This window comes from Sus scrofa, chromosome 13 (assembly GCF_054392235.1).
Source record: "Sus scrofa isolate SSC_HxYL_T2T_F1_AM1 chromosome 13, Sscrofa_HxYL_maternal_Yorkshire_Landrace_v2.0, whole genome shotgun sequence".
Taxonomy (NCBI): domain Eukaryota; kingdom Metazoa; phylum Chordata; class Mammalia; order Artiodactyla; family Suidae; genus Sus; species Sus scrofa.
In genome coordinates, this window is record NC_139395.1 from 140,191,969 (window position 1) to 140,206,584 (window position 14,616).

Genomic DNA, 14,616 nt, shown 5'->3' on the forward strand with positions numbered 1-14,616 from the left:
TATGGCTCTTACTCTTAAGTGAGTCAGGAAGCTGCTGGAGCATTTTGAGCAGAGGTGTCACAAAATCTGACTTGAGTTTCAAATGGATCACCCTGGCTGCTGTGTGGAAAAGAGACTTGAGAGGTGGGTATTATGAGGAGAAGGGAGATGGATAAATAGACCATTCCAAGAGTTTAAGCCTGAAATGATTGTGGCTTGGACCACAATAGTATCTACTGTTGGCTTTAAATAAAGAGAAATCCCTGGGCCAAATTTAGGGATAATTTATCTTTAAAGGCTTGAACTGTGGGAGAAAGTTCAGGAAAATTTAAACTCGATTTAAAGCTATGTGGCTGTTTCCACTTCTCTAGGGTAATGCAAATAAATATTATCTTTGATAAGTATATAGGCAATTTCCCCTTCCAATTTTGGAAAATAAAGTAATATTCCATATCACTTCTCCTGGTTCTTCTAGGACTTGGGTCATGAAATGGGTCGTGAGTTGAATAATTTAGCCAATTGTTAAAGTGATAAAAGAAGGAAAAGAAAATAATTCTCAGGACTCTATGGACGTTAACAGCAAAGTGGAATCTGCGGCAATCAGAAAAGCTGAAATTCTCTCAGAAACATAAATATTATCTTACCATGTGAAAGAGGCAGGAGATTCCACTTTGTCCAAGAAAAAACTGACTCTGGAGGGAGAGAAGCTGTCCAAGTGACACAAAAGTTACTAAGTTTGGACTAGAACTTGATTCTCACTCCAGCATGTTTCCTCCTCCCTAAAAAAAAGGTTTCCTCAGAAAGATACTTTGTTGCTAATATGTTAGCAGGTTTGAATTCTATCATGAATGGGTGCACCCTTAAGAATCCCTGTCTTCTGCATTTCTCTAGCGCCTAACAGTAACTGGCTCCCATCCACGTTATCCTAGCCACACCATCTTGGTTCCTTAAATTCCTCTCTCCCTGTCTCACACTCTATTCTCATGTAGCCCCATGGGGATTCGACTTCTTCTGCTCTGTTTTCCTTGGGGAATCTGCCTGGCTGGCTTGTACCCTCTCACTCCACAAAGAGGGCGAAGCTAAGCAGATAACACCTGGATGTTCAGATGGGTTGGGAGAACCCCCAAATTTTAATGTTTTTTGTTCCTTCACAAAAAGGAGTCACATTTTCAAGCCTTGGAATTTCAATATATGGCTTTGTTCCCACTACTTTATATGTACTCATGCATTAATTTTCTGAGGAAGGAACACAGTGTGAATTTGAATGTCAGAAAATGCATAGGATTCTTTTTATTATGTTTATGATAACACAAATTTAGAAGAAAAAAAAAAAAGACGGGAGGAAAAAAAACTTGAAAACAAGGATTGGACCAGCTCCAAAAGGCACTAGAAAGCTAGACCCAGCTCTAGGACTCAGGGGCTTTGTCACTTTCCTCAAGGTCATTTTCCTTCAGGGCCTCTACCATCTGACCTGTGAAATGAAGGGAAGAGGAGATTGGGACATTACTGCCAGCATCTGTGGGGGGAATCTCAAAGCTCCCTCCTAAGACTTTACCAGGCATATGCCAGACCTTTTCACATATCCCCAGGCCATTTATGCAGTCCCTTCCTCACCCCACAATCCCAACATCCTCCTTCATAATCTCAAATTCTGTGACTCATATTCAGATTAATACATATTTACCGAGAGCTTTTCTTGTGCTCACTGCTGTACTGGGTATCACAGAGCAATAAAAAGAGACATAAGGCATCCTTTCTTTTCTTAAGGAAAACTAATTGGAAGAGACACCTTTTTGCATTAGTGAAAAGTTTGCATTATAGATTTTTTTAAGGAATAAAGTTTTAGTGTCTCTATGCACCTTTTGTAATTTGAAATAAGCTCAGAAAGATCTGCTTAGGAAAGCTCTTAGAGGAATGCTTTAATTAATCCGCCAGACTGCTTTGAAATGAACAAATCAAGGACTCTTTGTAAATGAGGGGGTCAGAGACTTGGAAAACAATCGATTCTCTTAAATATTTGGAACATTTTTGTCATAGTTTTACAATATTAACCTGTTCTATTATGAAAGAAAAAAAATAACAGTCTGGAGATTTTCTGAGGGCTCACATTTTCAGAATGACTGGAATCTAAAACCTGAATGAAAAGTACAATCCCTCTGCCTGACATGCCTTGCTCTTTTCTATTTGTCAAAATTATAACTGTCTTTGAAGGTTGAGTCCAAATATTGCCTCATTCATCACCATCACTGCCGTCATCATCATCAGCACCCCCCCCCCTTTAAATCTGCATGGTTGACCACCCTCACTACCTCAGAGCACTCAAAACCTCTCGCTTGCCTCACAGCAATTTGAGTACCTGACGTCTTTCATCCTGGACTGGCTTCCTGGAGGAGGGAGTGTGTCTAATTCACCTGCTCATACTGTGCCTTGTAAGTAGCAGGATTTTGCATGATGTTAGAGCAGTGGTCTGGTTGCCATACTGTAATGTATGACTCTGTCACTTGGGATAGAATTTCACTTGTTCTGAGAGACCCAAAGTAGTACCGGCTGAAAGAAGTTAGAAATTTCTTTCTTTTTAAGATAAAAATACCCATGGGGAAACTAGGGCTAGTGAGGTAGATCTAAAATATTTGGAAGCCAGACTCCTCCTATCTTGTTGTTTTGCCATCTCTCTGAAGTTGCCCTTAACTATATGGTGTAAGATGGATTATTTGCCATGTCTGGATTCCAGACCATTGGAAGGAGAAAAGGGGGAAGTAGAGGTATCCCATGCACATTTAAGGCACATTTGGGCAGTTGTGCACATTGCTTCCACTCACATCCCATAGAGAACTTCATCTTCTGGTCCACCTAGTCAGTGTTGTGCTGGAGTCCAGTCCCAGGGCATATGAAAGCCCATTGTGTGCATTTCCTCCCAACTCAATGTTCACTGGGTCATGTTGGCCGCTTGAAATCAGACATGAGAGAATTAACACCACAGAAATTGGCAAAGGCTACAAATCAAGGCTTTTTTTTCTTCCTTGAAAGCTGATTGCTAAAAATTTGCTTGTAATCTGCTGCACATAGCTGCAAGAGAAGCTGGTCTGTTTTACCACTCCTTGCTCCCCCATGTATGGACTTGTTAGTCAGACAGCAGTTATTTAGCTAGCAATTCTGTACATGGGAGCAAGGAGCTGTGTTTCTACAGAAGCAGCTAAGGATCAATGTTTGCAAACAATTAGAAGTGTCTCTAAACATGACATCATCTAGAAAAGTAAATTAGGAAATTGGAAAACTTTATTCTAAGTTGATTTAGAACTGAGAGAGCAGTTCTATCTACAAGTGTGTGTTTATGGGAGTTTTCTACTGCCATCTTCCAGCTGTGAAAGACCTCACAAGAGAGAAGCTAAGCTTATTTGTGTGAGCTGAAGGTATAGGTCTCTGGGCAGAGGTTACATGAGCCAAATTCTGCTCATTTTGGACTATTTGTATGGTCCAAAAATGCAGCACTGGTTTCCATCACTTCCAGTGTCCAGGCAGAAGCTGTATGATCACTGAACGGGTTTCCATGGGGGAGATTTCATTCTGACTGGAGGTTTCCCTAGCTATGTCCAAGTCTGTTCATGCTTAGACACTCCGCCTCACCCCTCAGACTCCAGGGCTTCCTGTGCTTTCCTTTGTTCCACTTACCACAGCATAATTATTGCTGTACTAATTCAGTTCATATGTCTCCTCAACCAGCCTGTAAGCAAAGCAGCCGTGTTGTTTTACTCACCACTGTGTCTGCTACATGGAGCAAAGTGTATGGCCATCGTGGGCACTCATTACACTCGTATCTAACGGAGGATGAACACTGTGACACATCATGTATGAAAGTGCCTTGCAAACTGCTCATGATAATTACTCTTTACAAACAAGATACTGAAATACAAAACAGAACAGAAAGCAGGTGAAGGAAGTGGCAGTAAATACTACCAGACATCTAGGGGGAACTGAATTTGAATCTCAGCTTCCTGGAACCAAGTACAAAAAGAGAACATGTTGGGTTACTGCGTTTTCTTTTTCTAATGGGATATGAAGTCATCTGAAGAAGCCAGGTTTTTCCCTAGTGATTTATTAAAATGAGGCCATTGTTTCCTCACAGTTAATGTTTAAGCATGATGAAATTTCTCCTAACTTAAAAAAAAAAGACAAAGAAAGAAAAGAAAAGAAACCTCTCGGGGCAGCTGTCCCACCCGCCCCAATTCCTTCATCCATGGTCCATGCTGTCTCCATATCCTCACCTCCCAGTCATGGTTCAGGTCACTGGAGTCTTGTTCAGCTCTGATCATCCTCCCAGAGCTGTGGCCTGAAGGACCACAATAGGTTGTCCTTGCTCCATTTCTGCTTCAATCTCTATTGCAGTAAATGTTCCTTAATTATTTGACACTCTTAACCCTGCTAGATCCTGTCCCTTGGTTCTGTGACACAAAACTGGTTTTCTTCCTGGATTCTCTCTCTGGCTCTTTTAAAGATTGCTCGAGCTCTGCTCCTCCAGTAAATTTTGGCATTCTTTGGGGTTCTGAAATTTTTTCTTTGACTCTTTTCTTTTCTCACTCCACATACTCTCCCTAGGAAATTTGACCTATGCTAATGGCTTTAATTGCTTATTAGATTGTAATGACTCCTCTTTTGGTTTTTAGGATGGATGATCCACTTATCCAGTTACACTCACACATTTAACTTCCTTATGAATATCTCCTAGGTACCTCTAATGCAGTGTGCCCCAAACGGAGCCAATATTTTTCTTCCTCTTGGCCTTTCATTCCTCATGTGTTCCTCACTTCAGTGAAGGGTCTTACCTTTCGTCCAGCTTCTCAAGACAGAAATCTTTTCATCTTTAACTCCTCTCTCTGACTCCTCATCCCCAATGCTCAGCCAGTAAGTCCTATTAACTCTCCTTCCTAAGTATCTCTCAGATCAGTCCACTGATCCCTAGCATCAATATCACGTCTTTAGTGCAGGCCTCTGGAATTCTGTCATGGCTCTTCATAAGCCATGTCCTGGTCTTACCGTGCTTCTAATTGATTTTCCACAGAGCAGCCAAAGTGGTCTTTTAGAAAGAACAATCTCAACTTGTTCTTGCCCTGCTTACAACTTACCAGTGGCTCTCTGTGGCCTTCAGAATAAAGGCCTAACTCCATAATGAGGTTTAAGTGGCACTCCTGGTCTGACTCCTGTGTACCTTCCAGCCTTGTCTCCTTTCGACTTCCAAACCCCACTCCTAAACACCACACTCCCATCTCAGTTGAACCACATCCTCTTTCCACAGTACCTGGCTCTCTCTTGCCTCAGGAGCATGTGATATGCTCCTTTCCTACCCATCCCTCTATACTCCTCCTAAATTACTCCAATCATCCTCTCACTCTCACCTTAGAAATAACCCCATTCATTCATCCATTCACTCCATAAATATCTGCTAAGCAATCTGATATATGCCAGGCAACCTGCAGGCACTTGTAATACAACACTGAGCAAGACATACGTGATCTCTGCCCCCCTGGTCCTGGTCACGTGGCATTCCTTGACTTTCCAAGTCTGTGGTAGGTTTCCCATGGAACCCTGAACTCTGTCCTCACTCTACATGGCACTATCTCTAGCATATTTTAAAGACTTTTAAACCAGGGGACAAACCAGGTCAATAGACTTTTTCTGTAAAGGAACAGCTTACAGATAATAAACCTTTTTGTCTTTGTAGGATGTACAGTTTCTGTCAGAGCTACACAACTCTGCAGCTGGAGAGGGAAATCAACCATAGGCAATGCGTAAATGAATGGTGTGGTTGTCTTCTAATAAGACTTCATTCACAAAAATAGATGGTGAGCCAGCCTTGGCCCATTGGGCATAGTTTGCTGACCCCTGGTCTAAGTAGCTGAACTAGTATGTTTTTCTTTACCTTTGTATCCACAGTGCAAACAAATACTTGACATAGAGATTCCTCCATGACAGTTGGATGAACAAGAGAGTGGAAAATGAACAAATTAGGATATACCTGTTCCCTTTTTTTCCTCTGTGATCATGATATGCTCTATGTTCATTTTACATGGTCAGTGAACCCCCATGAGATGGTTTTCATCTGTTATGCTCACCTAAACATTTGTGCTGAGCAAATAACGTATCAGGAGTTTTGGCTCCTTTGGTGGCGTTGGTCAAGTTATAAATCCTTTGTCACTACTCCTCAACCACCCCCCACCGCACAGTGGTTAGTTTGTTTGTTTTTTCTAGGCATGATTGTTGAATGTTGGATTCTCCAGATGTACTTCATATAATTCATTATAGACCTCAGTCTTTGTATTTTGTGTGTATAGATATAGTCATTCCTTTGTTCCATAAATATTTATTTAAACCTACCTTAAAGCCTTTCTTGAGCAGGGAGACTACTAGAAAAAAACCCTCAATTAAATCAATGCACAAAGCCCTTACTAAGCATAGGGTACTAGGTGAGGATTCAGTGTGTAGTCAGTGGGGATAAATATAACTCAGATAAGGCATTGTCAGTGAGGAGTAATGAAGAAAGGAGATAAGAAGAGGGACAGATAATTTCCACACAGTGTAGAAAGTGCCAAGTCCTTTTGGAAAGGGATTGGAAAAATACTCTGGGACTTTCATCAGAAGTAAAATTTGTCTTTAGCCAGAGAGATCACAGAAGGCTCTGAGAGAGGAGTATTTGGGTATTTGGAAACATAGGTATTTCGGAAACTGATATATCACTAAAGGGCCTTTGAGACAGAGGAAAGTACAGGCACACCCACAAGTTACTAGAAAGCAAGTTTTAATGAAGCTGCGTCCATGGACTGGCTGATAAAAGTGCAGCCAAATCCCTTCGAGAAGGTGCCAAGTCCATTCTGGTCTGGAATGCATTGATAATTGGGACATTATGCTCAGAGACTGCAAATTGACATTCTGTCGTCATCCCTCTTGGAATAGAAACCCTGATCCTTTAAAGTAATTAGCACCAATTTGGAGCATGTGTGCAAAAATAAATCGCAAGTGTCCAAAAACAGATACATTAAGTTCATGGTTAGGAAGCAAACGTTCTTATTAGCTCCACCTACATCAACAAAATCAGAAGCGATTAGCATTTAAAAATAGAAGAGACAAGGAGAGTTCACAGTTCCCACTGGAAAATTATTATTTATATAAATGTCCACAGTGATGACTTCCATGTGCCCTTCCTGATCTTAGTCACATTGTTTCAATGGCTGAAGGATCGGGGTTTTTTCGTGAAGGTTAGGAGAAGAAAGCTGATTCTGAGCATATTGTCCTGGTTGAAATTGAAAAGTGTTATGTCCACCACACAGATAGGTAGGGCTCTCTCTCCTCTTCATTGGTCCTCACCCCATCTTCTGCATGGATGAGAAGAAGATTTACTGTGTCTCAAGATGATCAGCAGATCTGCCCCTAGAAGCCCACCTGCAGGACCTTTGCCCATGGGACACCTGCCTGTTGTAGAAAGCTCCATGGTTCCCTTGAAGAAGGGCGGCTGTTCCCAGGAACTCACCAGAGCACACTTTGCATGGCCCTTGACATGCTCTTTAGGACATGGAATGTCTCAGTTAAGGAGAGAGTCTTAATATTGGTATTTGCTGTCAGACTGCGGGGGCAAACTAACCACGGGGCACCTGAGGACCTGATGTGGAGACCGGGAACATGTGGCACACAAACACTGGCCTCGGGTCCTTGTGTTACTGACTTGCTCTGTAAACTTGGTCCAACCACTTTTTCTGGGTCTCATTCTCACCATCCTTAAAACTAAGGGCTCATGGAGTTCCCATCATGGCTCAGCAGTAATGAACCTGATTAGTATCCATGAGGATTTGGGGTTGCCCAATGCATTAAGGATCTGGCGTTTCTGTGAGCTGTGATGTAGGCTGCAGATGCGTCTTGGATCTGGCGTGGCTGTGGCTGTGGTGTAGGCTACCAGCTGTAGCCCTGATTAGACCCATAGCCAGGGAACTTCAATATGCCACAGTTGGGGCCCTAAAATGATAAAAAAATTAAAAAATTTCAATTAAATTAAGGGATCTACTGGTTACCTTCTTGCTTTATCCCATGTAGGTTTTTTTTTTTTTTAAATCTTTTTAAAATTCCAGTCTTATTTTTTTTTTCCTCTCTCTTTCTCTTTTTAGGGGCACACCTGGGGCATATGAAAATTCTCAGGCTGTAGCTGCCAGCTTACACCACAGCTATAGCAACACCAAATCCGGGTCACAACTGCAGGTGATCTATGTCACAGCTTGCGGCAATGCCAGATCCTTAACCCACTGAGTGAGTCCAGGGATAGAACCCACATCCTTATGGCTACTAGTCAGGTGCTTAACCTACTGAGCCACAATAGAAACTCCTAAAACTTCAGGTATTTTTTTTTACCTTTTTATCCACTTGCTTGGAAAGATGTGGTGAATGGCAAGCTTGGAGGTAAGTTGTAGGACTCCAAATATTTTTCTAGTCATCATATATAAAATGTGTGAAAATCTATCCCAAAGACTGTGGCTTTAGGAGCACAAGACTGACGTGGGGGACAAAGAAGATCCATTTGGCAGCGGCACAGCAGAACCCATCAGAATGCCACCAGCTTGAGAAACAAACAGCACGTTTAAAGCTGATGGGAACTTGGAATCATTTAGGGCTGAAGGAGAAGGGATTTGCTAGAAGTGTCATGTTAAGGACAACTGTGATTCAACCTGTTGGCGCTAAATCCTCTTTCCACCATGTCTTTATTCTTCTGGCTTTGGGCTGTCTAACCTAGTGTCAAGGCTTAGGGGTTAATGAACATGGGTCTACTTAAATAAAAATATCAGTAGCGTTTTGTGGAGGTGAAGAGTGGATTAAATCTTCGACCATTAGTTTTTGTTAAGGCTTCACTCATTTTTTCCTTACCCCCCTAATTTTGTGTTTTTCTCCCTTATAATTAATACTACTCCCCTGACCACCTTGCATGCACACAAATGATTTTCCTTTTTTTTTCTTTTTGCAGAAATTAAGAGCTGAACTGTCTCCTTCTTGTGTATTTTCCCATCCGCTCGTCATTCTATTCCGACACCTCATCCATAGTTTCCTTGTGCTATTCTAATTTCCCTGCATACAGATCCATCTCCTCTTTTAAGTTCATAAGCTTTTTGAGAACTGGGCATCATCTCTGTGTTCCTGTTTCCAAGGCCAGAACTTCTGCTCAGTTGTCAGCAGAATAAATTAATGGAAAAAAGAAGCACTTTATCTATACCTAGATTGTGCCCTTGAAGCCCCCCTCGAATGACCAGCTTACCAGTGGCCTCCATTCCATCCTTTCTGGGGAATCAGGAAAGGTCAGGGAACACAGATCTCTGGCTGCACTGGCTCTCTTATCTTATTGCGTCTTCCTGGACATAAACTCATCCATGAGCACTCACACGTGGCCAGAGTAGACAGAGGGACAAAACCCAGGCTTAGGAGATGGGAAAAGGAATAAGATGCCAACTCCTAAACTTTAGGTTGCCAGTCAGCATGAGGGCCAGCTTTGGCTAGGGACATGGGTCTGTTCTCCGTGCACCAGCATTGGTCAACCTGGCTATTGGGAGGGGATCCTGGCAACAGACAGGCAGTAGGGCTGGTACCTGAAATCATTTGAGATCAAGTGGAAGACTGTACAACCTTTCTGTTCAGAAGCTTGGAGGAGTAGGAGTAGGAGGGGGAGATAATATAAAAAACTGTCTAACTTCTGTCCAATAGTATGAGCAGGAGAGCAAAGAAGAGGCTCCTCAAAGGGTGGTGAAAGATGAGATGGTGTGGGGATGGGGGAGTGAGAGGCAGTCCTTATGGATGGGAGGTGGAGGCAGAGTCTGGACTGAGGTTGGAGGAATGAAAGACAGCAATAAGAAAGACTGAGGACATCCTACTGTACAGCACAGGAAACTACAGTCTCTTGTGATAAAACATGATGAAAGATAGTGTGAGAAAAAGAATATGTATATATAACTGGTTCACTCTGCTGTATAGTAGAAATTGACACAGTGAAAATCAACAATACTTTAATAAAATAAAGAATTTTTAAAAACCCTAAAAAAAAAAGAAGAAAGACTGATAACAAATAAACATAGGAAGGAAGGCAATGAGGGAGGGAAGGAGGAAAGAAGAAAGGAAGGAAGGGAGGTTAAAATGCTAAAATAAGGAAAGGCACACATATCTGGATAGAAAATCAGAACTAGCTTGGGAATGAGAGAAACTTTTGAGTAGAGAGAAGAGGGATGCTGTGTAGCAGCATAGGTACACACACTGCATGGACCACTTAATGCGCTCAGCTCAGGAAAATTTCTTTGGTGAGCCTAGCAAGGGGAAGATCTGTTCAGAGAGGAAAATGTGCTGATTCCTGCCCAGGGCCTTTTGGAGGACAGAAACAGATCAATTAACCTGGGTGGGGCTCTCCTGTGCCAGGCCTGGCGCTGCCAGTTCTCAGCGCCCAGCCAGGCCAGGCCAAGGACTCTCACATGATCATTAAGCTATTAAAAGGCCATCAGCTGCAGGGCAGAATCAGTCTTTTACACTGAGAAAATGTTGTGCCATCATCTCCACTGGCCCAGCTATCACCTCTCAGCCGGGCCCAGCCCTGGACCTAGGAAGACAGCATCCCTTGGTCTGGGGAGATGGACCACTGGGAATCTGAACAGGCTTCGAGGACCCCTGGGGGGTCAGCACAGTCTGAAACTACCAATGGATGGAGTGATCTTAGGGCATGTCTGTGGGTGGAGCAGGAGATGTCTGGAGCAGAATGTTCCCGTAGATCTTGGATCACTGGGTGCACATTACAGGGAGAAAGATTTCAGCGCCAGGAAGGACTTTGAAATCAAAGCTAGACAAAGCTGGATTCATTCATTGGTACATTCATTATTTTTCCAACAATTTTGGAGCATCTACAGTGGGTGGGGCACTGTTCTGGAAGCTGAAGAGATAAGCCAACACACCCACAGCACTCCGGGAGAGAATGGCGACTTGCTACCCCACATAATGGAAGGGAGATGTGCCCAGAGTGTGTTGAGAGCCCAGAAGGTGACTGATGCAAGGCTTTCAGGAAGGGCACACTGGAAGATCCGCTGGGCAGGGAAAAGAGGAATCCTACACCAAGAGAAGCATGGGTAGACGCTTGGAAGATGTGGCTGGGCAGATGACATCTGGGGATGACCTGGATGGATGGATGGCACGCAGACCTGGCAGGAGATAAAGGTGGGATGGAGGTGGGTCCAGATAAGGACAGGCAAATATAAATATGAAGAGACACCCCACATTTTAGTCAGAAGGGAGTTGAGAGAGGTAAGTCATCTTTGTCCCTGTATTTTTAATTTTAACGTGAGTGTATATGTGTGAAGTAGACAGCATTGAAAGGGTACCCTGCGCTGGACATAGAGGAAGAGACATGACAGCAACTCAAACAATTTCAAACTAAATTTGTGACTCCTCTTCAGAGACCTGCCAGGCTGTTTTCACTGACTGCTTTACCTTGAGTGGTGGCCCCCAGCCTCCTGGCTTCTCATGGCTTTTCTCTTCCATCTGCATCTCAGGTCCTCCTCAGCCCTCCAGCCTGGCCCCCAGGCCCAGAAAATTCTCTCTATTGAGGTTCCTTTAGTAGGTAAGTCACCAGAGAACAAAAGAGCCTCCTGTTTGCCCAGATCCTCCTTCCTTAGAGGGCAGGTGTTAGTTTGTATTTGAAAAGTTCTAGAAGCCCAAAAAAGTAAAAATCACCCTTATGCAGTTCTTTTAAAAAATTACATAATGAACTGAAAGTTTCCTCCTTCAGTCTGTTAGCATTTATCAGTCAAGATATCTTCCCAAGTTAAAGCAAATATATCTCCCTCTACATATATATATATACGTGTACACTCACGTATTTATAGAAAAGAAATTATGCCTTACATATTGATGTTTTTTTAATTTAAAAATATGTTGGGAAAAAATTTCCAACTCCCTATCTCCTAGGCAGTCTAGTCCACAGACTAGATAGGCCACAAGTTTTCAACTATTTTCCTGTTGATGGACCTTGATGATATCCTGTTTGCTTGTACGACTAATGCTGCCGCAAACATCCGTGCATGTGATGTGCCCTTGCTATGATCTCAATAAGGTGGATTCCTAGAGGTTAGCCTGTTAAAGACTCTGCACATTTTATTTATTTATTTATTTAATTTTTTAGGGCTGCACCCATGGCTATGAAAGTTACTAGGCTAGGGGTGGAATCGGAGCTACAGCTGCCAGCCTACACCACAGCCACAGCAACTCGGGATCTGAGCCTCGCCTGTGATCTACACCGCAGCCCACAGCAACGCTGGACCCTTAACCCACTGAGCAAGGCCAGGGATCAAACCCGTATCCTCCTGTATCCTAGTAGGTTTCGTTAACCACTGAGCCACGAAGGGAACTCCGACTGCACATTTTAAATCTTACTAGGAACTACCTCATTCCCTTTGAAAAGTGTTGTGCTAGTTGACACTCCTACAGACAGTTGAAGGGGGCTGCTTCTTCCACACTGGCTTTCCAACACTGGAACTGCCTCCTCATTTGCCAGAGGAGGAAATGGCGTGGAGAGAATTAGCCTTTCTAATAACACATATTTAGATACAGGCACCAAGATTCCAGATCTGTTGTCACTATACAGGGAGATGACGCATGTAGAATATTAAGAAGAGTGCCTGGTACAAGGTAAGTGCTCAGAAAGCGTTGATTGTTGGTATGATAAAAGCACAACGCTATGATAGGGACCCATCAGAAGCTTTATTGGCTGGCTCAGCATGGAAGATGTGCTGGATAGAAGCAAGGAGGCTCAAGTGGTTCCTCCCAGGCTGGCTGTAAAGCCTCTTCTCTTCATACTGTCCCTGTCTCTTCACAACATTGTAATTAATTAGTTGATTCTTTGTCCCTCATAATACTGCCCCTGGAGAAAAAGCAAGTGAGGAGGTATGTTCTCTGATATCAAAGACTTATAACCTATGGGCTGGGATGCTGGGGTCACTCTCAAATACCCCAGAGAAATTTGAAGCGATGAACTTGTGTGTTTGAGGTTCTCTCATTCCATTAGGTGTTTAATGCCTGCAAGTTACCAAGGAGACAGTTATGGAATCATAAAATCTTATAATTTTTAAAATATGTCTCCTCTCCTCAATTTGGATACAAACTTTAAAAATTAGGAATCCTGGAATTCCCTGGTGGCCTGGTTCCCTAGTGTTATCCTTGAGGTGGCTCAGGTTCAATCTCTGGTCCAGGAATTTTTGTATGCTGTGGGTGCAGTCAAAAAAATACAATAAGGAGTTCTCATCATGGTGCAGCAGAAATGAATCCAACTAGGAACCATGAGGTTGTGGGTTCCATCCCTGGCCTCAATCCAGCATTGCCATGAGCTGTGGTGTAGGTCACAGACAGGCTCAGATCCTGTGTTGCTGTGGCTGTGGTGTAGGCGGGCAGCTACAGCTCTGATTAGACCCCTAGCCTGGGAACCTCTAAAATAAAGTAAAATAAAATAAAATAAAATAAAATAAGGGGTCATATCTTAAATTTTTCTACCACAACATCTATAAGGTGAGGACCACACAGGAGGCTCTCAGTACATACCAAGTCGGGGGAAGTAACAACACTGGTCTTAGATGGGATTTAATGTAACCAGACCCTTTGCTTTAGAGTCACGCCTCATAGATAGTGATTGACAAAATCACCATTGGCTATTATCTAAAAGTCAATTTCATCTTTGCAAAGTAATGATGCTACCCTGGGAACTACCCTCACAATGACCTAGCCTTTCTCCTGCACACTCACCCAGGCAGGCCCCTCATTCTTCAGCTCAAGCTGTGGATCTGGGTGGGCCAGAGAGGAATGTCTGGGAAAATGGGATTGTAGAAGGTAACAGCCACTGGAGGAATTTGGCCCCAAAGTCGAGGACTCCTCAATCAATATGCATGACTTTCAGAATTCCTATTTTAATCAGCGAAACGGAAATGAAATTCCAATGTAGCTTTTAGTTAAAAAAAAAAAAACAAAATACAAGTGGTATATGATATTCATGCATACCATTTCCTCTGAAATTCTTTTTAAGAATTGAAGAAAATAACCATATAACATACTGGAAAGAACACTAGCCTAGGCGTCCAGAGATTTAATTTCATGCCCTAAATTTATCACCTAGTAGCTGTGTGATCAAAAGCAGTCAGTTCCCCCATCCTTACCTCATTTCACTCATATATAGAATGAGTGGGTTGATGACATGTAAGCTCCCCTTCAGCCTCAATAATAATTGAGTCCATAATTCCCTGATTAGTATTGAAGATCAATCCATCCATCTATCCATCCATCCATCCATCCATCCATCCATCCATCCTTTCCACAAACATTTGTTAAATTCCTACTTGTGCTATGTCCATATGCTCCTTCTGCTTTAGGTTGACAGCATCATCACCCTCCAAGCTCCCAAATCCGATGTGGAACTGTGATCATGGAGGATCTGACACAGCTCAGTGTTAGATTTCTCCCTCTCCTCTCTCAAAACCTTCCTCCTTAATTGTTTCCTCTTCCATGCACATCATAGTACTTTTTTTCATGACTCTGGCATCTCACTCATCACATCGTTTTACTGTTCATTCTCCATTTGTCACTCTCCAGACTATA

General features: G+C 42.8%; 1 long non-coding RNA gene across 3 annotated transcripts in view; it reads left to right on the forward strand.

The window, feature by feature from the left end:
• LOC106508008 (uncharacterized) overlaps window positions 1-14,616 on the forward strand; it is a 78,269-nt gene that overhangs the window by 37,377 nt on the left and 26,276 nt on the right. Inside the window, exon 8 of one of the 3 annotated variants that reach the window (XR_014822654.1) lies at window positions 2,324-4,168. The exons of the other annotated variants lie outside the window; for them this stretch is intronic. This is a non-coding gene — a long non-coding RNA (uncharacterized LOC106508008). Of the gene's footprint in view, window positions 1-2,323; window positions 4,169-14,616 lie in introns of those variants that run through there. 3 annotated transcript variants of the gene reach the window in all.